Genomic DNA, 14,967 nt, shown 5'->3' with positions numbered 1-14,967 from the left:
GCTGTTGGTTCATTCTGTGTCTAGAATTGATGTGATTGATATTTGTTAAATTTTCACCTTATTATAAGGTTGGTTGGTTGATTATTATATTTTAATCCCACTTTCAGCATCTTCATGGACTGGATTGCAAGATTTCCTGCCGAAAGCCAATATTTCGAAACTAGCAGCAATGATATAGTAATTAGTATGTTAGAGTACACTAGAGTACAAATGACTTTCCATGGGAAAACTGGCATTCCTTGTCAAAACCAATTGTCCAGAGAGCACCACCCCTCCTCCAAATCATTTAGGAGTAAGATTAAATAATGCTTGGCTTTGATAATCCCATGTTGCTCTGATGTCTAATAGTCTTGTTTAAGAACTTGTGTCTATGAACGGATAGAGCACAGGGTCATATAGAAAACATGGAAATGTCTTCTTAGATTTAGACTTACTGTATGTCTAGAAATTATGATATACAAGTATACAGATCATATATCTTTCAATTCTGTATGCATATGGATACACGAGTATGTCCTATCACCCAAATATTCCTTACAAGGGTTATTAAATGATGGAGCAATCTCAGACTTGGAATAGATGACAGTTAAATGATGGAGCAATCTCAGACTTGGAATAGATGACAGTTAAATGATGGAGCAATCTCAGACTTGGAATAGATGACAGTTAAATGATGGAGCAATCTCAGACTTGGAATAGATGACAGTTAAATGATGGAGCAATCTCAGACTTGGAATAGATGACAGTTAAATGATGGAGCAATCTCAGACTTGGAATAGATGACAGTTAAATGATGGAGCAATCTCAAACTTGGAATAGATGACAGTTAAATGATGGAGCAATCTCAGACTTGGAATAGATGACAGTTAAATGATGGAGCAATCTCAGACTTGGAATAGATGACAGTTAAATGATGGAGCAATCTCAGACTTGGAATAGATGACAGTTAAACGATGGAGCAATCTCAAACTTGAAATAGATGACAGTTAAACGATGAAGCAATCTCAGACTTGGAATAGATGACAGTTAAACGATGGAGCAATCTCAGACTTGGAATAGATGACAGTTAAACGATGGAGCAATCTCAGACTTGAAATAGATGACAGTTAAACGATGAAGCAATCTCAGACTTGAAATAGATGACAGTTAAACGATGGAGCAATCTCAGACTTGGAATAGATGACAGTTAAACGATGGAGCAATCTCAGACTTGGAATAGATGACAGTTAAACGATGGAGCAATCTCAGACTTAGAATAGATGACAGTTAAACGATGGAGCAATCTCAGACTTGGAATAGATGACAGTTAAATGATGGAGCAATCTCAGACTTGGAATAGATGACAGTTAAATGATGGAGCAATCTCAGACTTGGAATAGATGACAGTTGTTGATGGATTCTATGGAGACATTTATTTTTTCATGGTTTGACATTAACCCTCCATGTTTGTGTATATTTGATTTCATGGTTTGACATTAACCCTCCATGTTTGTGTATATTTAATTTCATGGTTTGACATTAACCCTCCTTGTTTGGGTATATTCGATTTCATGAATTTGTCTAAGTTTGGGTTTGTTAATATAGAAGATTTGTATCTCAATGAACTTTTAAAATCCTGGTTCCCTTGTATCCATGGAATTCACAAAATTGGAATTCAACAAATACTAATGAATCCACAGAAGTTGGAAAGCTCGGATGTAAACACTTGTGATTAGTATAAACATATAAATAAGATGTGGTATGATTGCCAATGAGACCAATATTCACCAGAGATACAACAAGTTAGCTGTTGTTTTTAAAGAATCAGCATGATCTTGTCTTGAAACTGTCTACTGTTATTAAAATGGAAATTTTGCTGAAATGCAATAAAGGTCGGATGTGAATACCATTCAATTTATCTTTATAACAACGAATATGATAAACCTATAACTTATAGTGTCTGAAAATGGAACTTTATCACAAAAACAGAATTTGACCTCCAGATATTCAGTCATAAACCTGGTTGAAATAGAACAAAAGAATCGAAGCTCTTTGTTAGAGAAGGCGATAAATGTGTACTGTATTGTTTACAAAATTTTTAAAAGTTAATAGAAACAAACAAAATTACAATTTTCTTCTTAATTACGAGGTGTTTAATTTTAAAAACACCATTTGCATAAGTTTTCAATTTATCTAGTACAGAGTTGAGCAGAACAATTAGATTTCAAGTCGACGACATGGGTATCTTTCAAGCTGGATAAAGAAAATGCATAACCTCTGATTTTTTTGAAAAAATTACCATGGACGGAAAACATATCAATCTATTAGTTCAAAAATTTTCGTGTCTGCCCTTCCATTATGTGACTCAAGAAAAAAATCCAAAAAGGGGGTAACAATGTATCGAAAAGAGAAAATCGCGTGCACCTATTTTATGCGTGCTTCAGTTGAATATTTTGTCTTGATATCGTACAAAGTAAGATTTTTTGATACATCGTCTCGCTTCAGATTCTTTTATTTTTATATATCAAAGCTAAAGATTGACTTTATAACACAAAAAATAACAGTACTAAAAGATGAAATATATAGGTCAAGTGAAATGCCTATCTAATGAGTCACAAAAACAGAGAAAGTGTGTTCGAATAGCTATTTTTTTTACTGAAAGTACTTGACGACAGTCTTTCAAGTTGGATGATGAAAATGCATATCTTTGAAAAAATATAATTTTTTGTGTTTGAAAACTAGGGTTTATAGTCCTAATACACTAAAAAAAATCTAGTCTGCCCTTCCACGAAATTTTTAATTAGAATTTTTTTAAATGTTTATGAATTTTCAAAAATTCCAACTGACAACCGATCAGACGATAGTTTTAAGTTGAATCAATGCAGACAAGATCATTAACCGATGCTCATTAGCTAGTTGATACATTTGTCTTTTAAAATACAACTGACATATCTAAGGATCGTAATGGTGCAATGTGGATAAATTTATCGGTTTCCATGAGCAAAATTGGTAGCGCGTCATCCCTACAATGGCTTCCATTTCTAAGATTGTAAAACTGAACTGGCGTAATAGGGAGGTAATTCTGACGAAGTAGACTCCTGACTGTATTGAAGCAGTCAAGTTCTGATGGATATGTGTACCTCTCAGTTATCAAAGGTACTACTCATTCTTCTCAACAATTTTAATTTACCTTTTATTTATTTTCTGAGAAATAGATCTTATCAGGAAAACTAAACATGACCAGTCAGCTTTATAAATTAGGTTCACAAGGGAGACAAATCCTGTTCAAGAGACGTGTATATCATGCATTAATTCTGTACAGTGAATACAGTCACCTATTGTATCTGAGTCTGTACAGTGAATACCGTCACCTATTGTATCTGAGAAACTTAATTTTGTACAGTGAATACAGTCACCGATTGTATCTGAGTCTGTACAGTGAATACCATCACCGAGGGGGGGGGGGGGGCAAGGGGTTTAGCTGTTATGCTGTTATGGGGCATTTTAATTCTTTGTTATCTGTTATTCTGAAAATATATTTGCTGTTAGCTGTTATTGTCTTATTATTTGTTAGCTGTTATTGGGCTTTTAGTTTTTTTGTCATCTGTTATTGTGATAAATGTATTTGCTGTTAACTGTTATCGAAAATTGGAAGTTAGAATTTTCTGACAGCCACGAACGAACATACTAAATTAGAACAATTCTTAATATGACAAAAAGGAAAACATATGGCCAGGAATATCTGACAAGGATCTCAATTAAGGACTAGGTCCTTGCAACCAATTAACCTTTGATATTATATGGAACATAGATTCAGCTCTTTTCATAATAGAACCAAATACAGTGTACAATGAAAGTTCCCACCATGTACTGGGTTCCGAAGCTGCACATAACTCATTACAAACAAAGATTTATTTCGTCTTCAAGCCATCGTTCCACTACTAAACTATGTATTCTACTTATTAGTAGACTTGGTACATAGAAAATGGAATTCATTACAAAGGATTATACCCGTTATAAGAAATACTGGATTTGTCAAGGACTCGACTTATTTTAATATTTCATTAACTGTTATCTGTTTATATCAATTTTAATTCCTTGTTATCTGTTATAAGCCAAATCAATTTGCTGTTTTGCTGTTATTGGGACCCCCCTTGCCCCCCCCCTAATCACCTATTGTATCTGTGAAACTTAATTTTGTACAGTGAATACAGTCACCTATTGTATCTGAGAAACTTAATTTTGTACAATGAATACAGTCGCCTATTGTATCTGATAAACTTAATTATGTACAGTGAATACAATCACCTAGGCTATTGTATCTAAGTCTGTACAGTGAATACAGTCACCTATTGTATCTGAGTCTGTACAGTGAATACAGTCACCTATTGTATCTAAGTCTGTATAGTGAGTACAGTCACTTAGTGTATCTGAGTAACTTAATTCTGTACAGTGAATAAAGTCACATATTGTATCTGAGAAACTTAAAGCTAGCAATTTTGTAAAAAGAAGAGAAAAGGGTTTAGATACCTTTTATAATATTTTCTTCATACATTTCTATCAATGAAAACAATTAGACAATTGAAAAGAAGGTAATGCCAGAACCCACAATTAACAGCACATATAGAAGAGTACTAGACTGACCAGTCTCGGTCCTGTATGGACCTTCTTCAAATGCAGAACGATTAATTTATATATAAAGTGGCATAAATCGATGTCTCCTTTCTGTCTCTGATAAAGTATTGAAATCTACTAAACTTTAAAAAAAAAAAAAAATGAAATCTTACTAGATCTCTGATTAAACCATGATAGGTCCTTTCAAGATCTCCAATAAAGTGATAAATCTCTATACATCTCGATCTCTGATAAAGTAATGATATCTCTTGTCTAGATCTCTGAGAAAGGATGGTTTATCATGTCTAGATCTCTGAGAAAGTGATGGTATCTCCTGTATAGATCTCTGAGAAAGTGATGGTATATCCTGTTTATATCTTTGATAAAGTAATTATATCTCCTATTTAGATCTCTGATAAAATAATGATATCTCTTGTCTAGATTTCTGAGAAAGTGATGGTATCTCCCGTCTAGATCTATAAGAAAGTAATGCTATCTCCTGTTTAGATCTCTAATAAAGTAATGACATCTCCTATCTAGATCTCTGATAAAGTAATGATATCACATGTCTAGATTTCTGATTAAGTAATGACATCTCTTGTCTAGATCTCTGATTAAAAAAATGATATCACCTGTCTAGATCTCTGATAAAAAAGAATGATATCTCCTGTCTAGATCTCTGATAAAAAAAATGATATCTCCTGTCTAGATCTCAGATAAAGAAATGATATCTCCTGTCTAGATCTCTGATAAAGTAATGATATCTCTTGTCTAGATATCTGATAAAGAAATGGTATTTCCTGTGTAGATCTCTGATAAAGTAATGCTATCTCCAGTCTATATCTCTGATAAAGTAATGACATCTCTTGTCTAGATCTCTGATAAAAAAAAAATGATATCACCTGTTTAGATCTCGGATAAAAAATGATATTTCTTGTCTAGATCTTTGATAAAGTAATGATATCTCCTGTCAAGATCTCTGATAAAGTAATGATATCTCTTGTCTAGATCTCTGATAAAGTAATGGTATTTCCTGTCTAGATCCCTGATAAAGTAATGATATCTCCTGTCTAGATCTCTGAGAAAGTAATGGTATCATCTGTATATATCTTTGATATAGTAATGATATCACTTGTCTAGATCTCAAATAAAGTAATGATATATTCCGTCTAGATCTCTAATAAAGTAATGATATCTCCTGTCTCAGGGTTGGCAAAGTATTAGCCGCCCGGGAATTCCCGGGATGGACAATACTCCCTGAAATGGGTAATGCTGGGCAGTACTGGGCAATATGATTGTTTAAGCTTATTTTAACACAAAATAGTAAAGACTTGTTGTTACAGTAGTTTCATAGTATTATAGCTTAATATACACATTTCATATAGATAACCATTGACAGTAATTTCTAGAAGAATGAAAAATTCAATTTCATTCTCTTCTATGTAGACAGAATACAAGATTTGCACATTTTAGGATACCTATATTGTAAATTACCAAGCATGCATTGTTTCAATAATCCAAACTTTCATTTTATTGCACTGTTTAATCTCTGATAAAATAATGATATCTTCTGTCTAGATCTTTGATAAAGTAATGATATCTCCTGTCTAGATCTCTGATAAAGTAATGATATATCCTGTCTAGATCTCTGATAAAGTAATGGTATTTCCTGTCTAGATCACTGATAAAGTAATGATATCTCCTATCTAGATCTTTGATAAAGTAATGATATCCCCTGTCTAGATCTCTGATAAAGTAATGATATCTCCTATATAGGTCTCTGATAAAGTAATGATGTCTCCTGTCAGGATCTCTGATAAAGAAATGATATCTCCTGTTTAGATCTCTGATAAAATAATGATATCTCCTGCTTATAACTCTGAGAAATTAATGATATCCCCTGTCTAGATCTCTCAGAAAGTAATGATATCTACTGTCTAGATCTCTCATAAAATAAGGAGTTCTCCTGTCTAGATCTCTGATAAAATAATGATATCTCTTGTCTAGATTTCTGATAAAGTAATGATAGATCTCTGATAAAGTGATGATATCTCCTTTTAGATCTCTGATAAAATAATGATACTGCTGTCTAGATCTCTGTTAAAGTAATGGTATCTCCTTTCTAGATCTCTGAGAAGGTAGTGATATCCCCTGTCTAGATTCTTGATTAGGTAAATTCTCCAATTAAGTCATGATATCTTCTTGTGAAAAAATTAATTGTACTGGAACAAAATTCTAACTTTATCCATAACTGTCATGGTGTTAACTATATAAGTCCAAGGACAATATCTCTGCAAAAAAACTGACCGACAGAAAATTCAAATTTTATCTGTAACTTGTCATGATATAACTATTTACTAATTTTCAAATCTCTATCTTCAAGCACAAGCAAAAAAGTGTGGAAAACTGATTTTCCGGACTGATGAATGAACAAACAGACGGAGTGCAATTCTTCGACGGTAGAGAAGTAAAATGCTTATGTTTCAAGTAAAATAGATGCACTTCCAAGCTAACACACCGTGAACATTTGCAATAAAACAGTTATAAGGAAAGGTACTTTCTTCAAGTGATTTATTAAAAGATATTGAATTAAAGCATTGAGTATTTGAATAACAGAAAGAATTTAATTCAATTATATAGAAAATTAGTGTTGTCAACGGTTAACCGGTTTCCGACATTTTTTAATATGCTGAAATTTGAAAACTAAAGTTTGTACTAACACACACTAGAATTCTCCAATGGTATATTTGCTTCATTATGTTACTTTGTTCCCTAATCTTTGGATTATTTATTGATTTTTTTCATGCACTGTTTTAGGTAGCACAACAAGAGGCTCAGAGAGCTCAGTTCGTCGTAGAGAAAGCCAAACAAGAAAGACAACAGAAAGTTGTACAAGCCTCTGGAGAAGCTGAAGCAGCTAAACTTATATCCTTTATTATTATAAATTTATTGTGTCACATGGTTCTATCTAGGTCATTACTAAATGATATTTTGTCTGAGATAGCTTATTTGTAAATATAAAAGAATGAATATGTGGTATGATTGCCAATGAGACAACTTCACACAAGAGATCGAGTGACATGGAAATTAACATTTTGGGTCACTATACAGCCTTCAACAATGAGTAAAACTTATACTGCATAGTTAGCTAAAAATAGTGCTGTTCTGCTTCTTTTTTGGCAATTCAGTATAGATTGTTTTACACAGGTTTCTCTTGGGACTGCTTTTAAACAAAGAAAGTATTATACTGGATGAGTCTGAATTAGAGCTGGTCCAGGTGTCCTTGCTGTGGACTTGTATCCACAAATCAAAATATCTATTGAAAAAAGAAAAACCATTGTATTCTAAACCTGTGGTAACTTTGGCAAGTGATGAAAACTGCCCATGTAAGAGGTCGTTGACTGCTTTTCTAAACCAGAGTAAAATCATTGTCTGAAATCTTGGTGGACATATCTTAGTTTGTATGTCTGCTGTAAGGCCGGACATATACAGGGGGCGCTGTCATTCAATATGGCTGACTCAAGACATAGTCTGCTGTGGATGATGGAGCACAAAGTTGGGGGCAGGATTGTTATGGGATGCATTGTGGGAAGGGTGTTTATACAAGCAGTCAATGGTCTATGAGTTCTATCTTTAGTAATCTGATGCCAAAAGTTACACAGTTACCCTTTATACCCAATGTGTCTGGTTCCTAGTTTGTTACATAGTTCTACCCTGCTTACATTCAAGGGTATTCGATCAAAATCAAATATTAATATAGATTCCTACATAGGTACTAGTGGATACCAGATTTATCCAATGAGATGGTTAAAGTTGTCTTATTTTTTAATTTTAGCCTTGGCCAGATTGTATAATGTGATAATCCACATGTAACTATGTAAGAATCATGTTTCTCTAATTATTGTTTCATGCACCATGTGTTTCAGGGGAAACTGAAGAAATACTGTGGATTCATTTATTTTCAGTGGTTCCAATTTTCTTGGATTGAGGAAAACTTGCATATTTGATTTCGTGGTGTTTCAAAAGTCTGCTTAAACTCGTATACACAATTTGTAATTTGTTGGACATTTGAATTTGTGGTTATAGGGTTACCTCAATATCCACGAAAATTGATATCCAACGAATAATAATGAATCCACAATACTGGTTGTTTGTTTGTGGGTCCATCTGTCTGTCCAGTTTTGTTAGTGCTCTCACTTCAACAAATCTTGCAAGATTTTTATGAAAATTATATCATAGGTTTATATCAGCAATGTCTCATATAAGTTCTAAAATCAGTGTTGATCAATTATTTCTAAAAGTGTTATGCCACTTAGAAACATTAATTATATGGAAAATTGCATTTTTAGTCCTCTACAGTTTTTGCCTGATTTATGAAACTTATATTATAGGTTTATATAAGCTTGGACAACTTTATTACTATAAATTTATATATACAACTTTGAAAATTAATCCGAATTTGAAATTTAAGCTAAAAAAGAGGGCCATTTTAGGACCTTACCAACCATACTCCTTTGCGGAATATGGAAGGCACTTATTAAATTATTAATTTTTGATAAATGAAAATCCCCTTTAAGTGCCTTCCATATTCCTATATTCTTATTTAATATTGACTCACAAGCATACTATTAATTGTCTTAAAGTATTCAACCATCGTACCTGTTTTCAGTCACCATAGTAATCAGGCAAATGATGAAAACTGCTTATTTAGGAGGCCATTGACTGCTTTATCAAACCAGAGTAAAATCATTGTCTGAAATCTTGGTGGACATATTTTAGTTTGTATGTCTGCTGTAAGGCCAGACATATACAGGGGGCGCTGTCATTCAATATGGCTGACTCAAGACATAGTCTGCTGTGGATGATGGAGCACAAAGCTGGGGGCAGGGATTGTTATGGGATGCATTGTGGGAAGGGTTCTTTACAAGCAGTCAATGGTAAATGATTTCTATCTTTAGTAATCTGATGCCAAATGGGATATAGTGTAAATCATATTTTTATGGGTACCAATGTAGGGACGTTTTTAGGTTATCATTTAATGAAGAATTAATTTTTCAACCTTCACCTATCAAAATAGGGTACCTTTATGTAGCCAAATAAAAATTGTTAAAATACCAACAATCAATCATTATAAGACTGCTTTCCTTAACTTGCATACATTGGTGAAGCTATTTCAATAAATCCTGGATACTTGAAGTTAAGAAAAATCAGAGCATCACAGAGTATATCTAGAACGGTAACTAAAAATATTATATAGTATCATTTAGAGTTATATTTGAATAGTCCAGTATGATCGACTGATTAATAATTATGAAGTAATTTGCATTTCAAATTAGTTATGCGTTAATTTGTATTTAACCAAAAAATAAAGAAAAGCTATATCTAGTCTCAAAGGACATAATTCTTATTCTGGATATATATATATACTGAGCACTGACCCAGGGATATACATAATGGATTTTAAGATATACTTTCCACATAAATCCACATGTATCGAAATCTATTTGCAAACGCTATGCTGATTTTATTAACCGGATTTTTGTGACAAAAATGTCGGTTATTGATTTGGGGATGTACGGCGGGGGGGGGGGGGGGGGGGGCAATCAAATGTTGTCCGTGCATTAACTCATGAACCGTTCAACCAAAGCTTTTAAAATTTTAATATGTTGTTACTGACAACTAATTATATAAATGAAGGTCAAGTTCAATAATGGCGATTTACCGTTCAGGAGTTATGGTTCTTGAAAGATTGAAAAATGGAGTTTCCAGTCGTGTCCGTGCATTTACGCATGAACTGTTCTACCAAAGCTTCCCAAATTTTAATATGTTGTTACCGATGACAAAATGGAGGTTAAGATTAATAATGACGATTTTGACTTTTACTGTTCAGGAGTTATAGTTCTTGAAAGATCGTAAAATGGTGTTTCCATTCACGTTGTTGCATTTACTAATGAACCATTCAATCTAAGCTTTTCAAATTTTAATATGTTGATACTGACTACAAAATGGAGGTCAAATTTGATATTGACGATTTTCACTTTCAGCATTCATCAGTTATGGTTCTTGTGATATTGCCAGGACATAAATAAATGTTAATAAATCCGGTTTGCTGTCGTTGTGACAGCCTCTTGTTGTTTAAAAAATTGCAATTGAAAAAAAAGACTACAGAACTTTTATTTTTATTTGGATGCATAACAAATATAATTACTGCACAAGAGCTCAGAAAAATCTTCTTAATAAAGATAAAATAAAATTCAACAAAAGTCCATTAGTACAAAAAATGTAGTAAGAAATAAGGGTAACAACACAAAGTGATGCTTTATTTTAAAAGAAAAAGACAGTAAGAAACTATGAAAATAAGAACACTGAAAAAGATGTGATATAAATGCCAATGAGACAACTGTCCACCAGAGACCAAATGATGTAAAACAGGGAATCTGCGGCATATTTTTTTTTGTGATTGCAAATCCCCTTTTATTAAAGGGTATTTTGTCATGTTTTATTCTTTAGTTTTCTATGTTGTGTCGTGTGTACTATTGTTTTTCTGTTTGTCTTTTTCATTTTTAGCCATGGCGTTGTCAGTTTATTTTAGATTTATGAGTTTGACTGTCCCTTTGGTATCTTTCGTCCCTCTTTTATATGGGTTCATTGTAAAATAAAATTGAGAATGGAAGTTTGGAATGTGTCAAAAAGCAGTAGACCATAGAGCAGACAACAGCCAAAGGCCACCAATGGGTCTTCAATACAGGGAGAAACTCCTGCACCTAGAGGCGTCCTTCAGCTGGCCCCTAAACAAATATGTATACTAGTTCATTGATAATGGACGTCATACTAAACTCCCAATTATACGCAAGAAACTAAAATTAAAAACCATATAAAACTTTTTATAGTTCAAATTTATACATGTTATAAGCATTATATAAATATAATTTATTTTAATTTTTACATTTTTATTAGAACAATCATTATCATTATTTTGTTTTGTTTTGTAGCTTGCCCAGTCACAGAACCGTGTGTACTTGACTGCCAACAACTTGATGTTAAACATTACTGACAAAGACTTTGATTCTATGCTGGAACAGTATAAAACCAAGAAATAGTGTCTGAACTTTGTAGACTTTGTCTGAACTGTGCTGGAAATTATTATAAAATTTGTAGGACTTGCCTACAACAAACAATGTCAGAGAGATTTAAGAACAAATAAATTCCTCTTTTTTAAAGTTTTGTAAATTGACATCCCTGTAACCACCGTAACAGTGAATTGAACACCTGCTGACCACAAATTAAAAAAGTGGAGGGATTTTTTAGTCAAAATGGTTAGTGATCCAGTGTGTTGAACAAAACTTCAATGAAAATTATGATGTGAATTTTGAAAATAAAGAAAAACCTCTAAGTAACTCAACAAATAAATCTGTGTTTTTTAGTGGATATTTATCATGTTTATAGATTTATTAAATCAAAAATTGTGGAAAAAATTGTTTATCATATTAAACTAGAAAAATAACCACCTATTTATATATATGCAATGCCTACACGTGTAGAAGAGCCTTATATTTTTTGGTCTGTCTGTTCATCCATCCAACATCTGGCAGTTTTTTTGTCAAAGTGGGTTTATGAGGTTTATGATGAAATTATACATGAAAATGTGATAATGCTAGAAGTGAACTGATAATGTAATGGACATAAATACTCAAAGAGTTGGAAAGCTGTTGGTTCATTCTGTGTCTAGAATTGATGTGATTGATATTTGTTAAATTTTCACCTTATTATAAGGTTGGTTGGTTGATTATTATATTTTAATCCCACTTTCAGCATCTTCATGGACTGGATTGCAAGATTTCCTGCCGAAAGCCAATATTTCGAAACTAGCAGCAATGATATAGTAATTAGTATGTTAGAGTACACTAGAGTACAAATGACTTTCCATGGGAAAACTGGCATTCCTTGTCAAAACCAATTGTCCAGAGAGCACAACCCCTCCTCCAAATCATTTAGGAGTAAGATTAAATAATGCTTGGCTTTGATAATCCCATGTTGCTCTGATGTCTAATAGTCTTGTTTAAGAACTTGTGTCTATGAACGGATAGAGCACAGGGTCATATAGAAAACATGGAAATGTCTTCTTAGATTTAGACTTACTGTATGTCTAGAAATTATGATATACAAGTATACAGATCATATATCTTTCAATTCTGTATGCATATGGATACACGAGTATGTCCTATCACCCAAATATTCCTTACAAGGGTTATTAAATGATGGAGCAATCTCAGACTTGGAATAGATGACAGTTAAATGATGGAGCAATCTCAGACTTGGAATAGATGACAGTTAAATGATGGAGCAATCTCAGACTTGGAATAGATGACAGTTAAATGATGGAGCAATCTCAGACTTGGAATAGATGACAGTTAAATGATGGAGCAATCTCAGACTTGGAATAGATGACAGTTAAATGATGGAGCAATCTCAGACTTGGAATAGATGACAGTTAAATGATGGAGCAATCTCAAACTTGGAATAGATGACAGTTAAATGATGGAGCAATCTCAGACTTGGAATAGATGACAGTTAAATGATGGAGCAATCTCAGACTTGGAATAGATGACAGTTAAATGATGGAGCAATCTCAGACTTGGAATAGATGACAGTTAAACGATGGAGCAATCTCAAACTTGAAATAGATGACAGTTAAACGATGAAGCAATCTCAGACTTGGAATAGATGACAGTTAAACGATGGAGCAATCTCAGACTTGGAATAGATGACAGTTAAACGATGGAGCAATCTCAGACTTGAAATAGATGACAGTTAAACGATGAAGCAATCTCAGACTTGAAATAGATGACAGTTAAACGATGGAGCAATCTCAGACTTGGAATAGATGACAGTTAAACGATGGAGCAATCTCAGACTTGGAATAGATGACAGTTAAATGATGGAGCAATCTCAGACTTGGAATAGATGACAGTTAAACGATGGAGCAATCTCAAACTTGAAATAGATGACAGTTAAACGATGAAGCAATCTCAGACTTGGAATAGATGACAGTTAAACGATGGAGCAATCTCAGACTTGGAATAGATGACAGTTAAACGATGGAGCAATCTCAGACTTGAAATAGATGACAGTTAAACGATGGAGCAATCTCAGACTTGAAATAGATGACAGTTAAACGATGAAGCAATCTCAGACTTGAAATAGATGACAGTTAAACGATGGAGCAATCTCAGACTTGGAATAGATGACAGTTAAACGATGGAGCAATCTCAGACTTGGAATAGATGACAGTTAAACGATGGAGCAATCTCAGACTTAGAATAGATGACAGTTAAATGATGGAGCAATCTCAGACTTGGAATAGATGACAGTTAAATGATGGAGCAATCTCAGACTTGGAATAGATGACAGTTGTTGATGGATTCTATGGAGACATTTATTTTTTCATGGTTTGACATTAACCCTCCATGTTTGTGTATATTTGATTTCATGGTTTGACATTAACCCTCCATGTTTGTGTATATTTAATTTCATGGTTTGACATTAACCCTCCTTGTTTGGGTATATTCGATTTCATGAATTTGTCTAAGTTTGGGTTTGTTAATATAGAAGATTTGTATCTCAATGAACTTTTAAAATCCTGGTTCCCTTGTATCCATGGAATTCACAAAATTGGAATTCAACAAATACTAATGAATCCACAGAAGTTGGAAAGCTCGGATGTAAACACTTGTGATTAGTATAAACATATAAATAAGATGTGGTATGATTGCCAATGAGACCAATATTCACCAGAGATACAACAAGTTAGCTGTTGTTTTTAAAGAATCAGCATGATCTTGTCTTGAAACTGTCTACTGTTATTAAAATGGAAATTTTGCTGAAATGCAATAAAGGTCGGATGTGAATACCATTCAATTTATCTTTATAACAACGAATATGATAAACCTATAACTTATAGTGTCTGAAAATGGAACTTTATCACAAAAACAGAATTTGACCTCCAGATATTCAGTCATAAACCTGGTTGAAATAGAACAAAAGAATCGAAGCTCTTTGTTAGAGAAGGCGATAAATGTGTACTGTATTGTTTACAAAATTTTTAAAAGTTAATAGAAACAAACAAAATTACAATTTTCTTCTTAATTACGAGGTGTTTAATTTTAAAAACACCATTTGCATAAGTTTTCAATTTATCTAGTACAGAGTTGAGCAGAACAATTAGATTTCAAGTCGACGACATGGGTATCTTTCAAGCTGGATAAAGAAAATGCATAACCTCTGATTTTTTTGAAAAAATTACCATGGACGGAAAACATATCAATCTATTAGTTCAAAAATTTTCGTGTCTGCCCTTCCATTATGTGACTCAAG

General features: G+C 33.1%; 1 long non-coding RNA gene and 2 other non-coding genes across 3 annotated transcripts; all 3 read left to right on the top strand.

The window, feature by feature from the left end:
- The first annotated feature begins 7,956 nt into the window (after nt 1-7,956).
- LOC143057969 (small nucleolar RNA U85) lies at nt 7,957-8,243 on the top strand. Its single transcript, XR_012972893.1, has one exon. It is a non-coding gene; the product is annotated as a small nucleolar RNA U85 (small nucleolar RNA).
- Nucleotides 8,244-9,277: 1,034 nt separating this feature from the next.
- On the top strand, nt 9,278-9,564 carry LOC143057967 (small nucleolar RNA U85). Its single transcript, XR_012972891.1, has one exon. It is a non-coding gene; the product is annotated as a small nucleolar RNA U85 (small nucleolar RNA).
- Nucleotides 9,565-9,698: 134 nt separating this feature from the next.
- LOC143056111 (uncharacterized) lies at nt 9,699-11,986 on the top strand. Its single transcript, XR_012972246.1, has 2 exons — nt 9,699-9,829; nt 11,586-11,986. It is a non-coding gene; the product is annotated as an uncharacterized LOC143056111 (long non-coding RNA).
- Nucleotides 11,987-14,967: the final 2,981 nt, after the last annotated feature.

This window comes from Mytilus galloprovincialis, chromosome 13 (assembly GCF_965363235.1).
Source record: "Mytilus galloprovincialis chromosome 13, xbMytGall1.hap1.1, whole genome shotgun sequence".
In the NCBI taxonomy this organism is placed as follows: domain Eukaryota; kingdom Metazoa; phylum Mollusca; class Bivalvia; order Mytilida; family Mytilidae; genus Mytilus; species Mytilus galloprovincialis.
The sequence above is the reverse complement of the archived record's forward strand: the minus strand, read 5'-3'. Positions and strand labels throughout refer to the sequence as shown.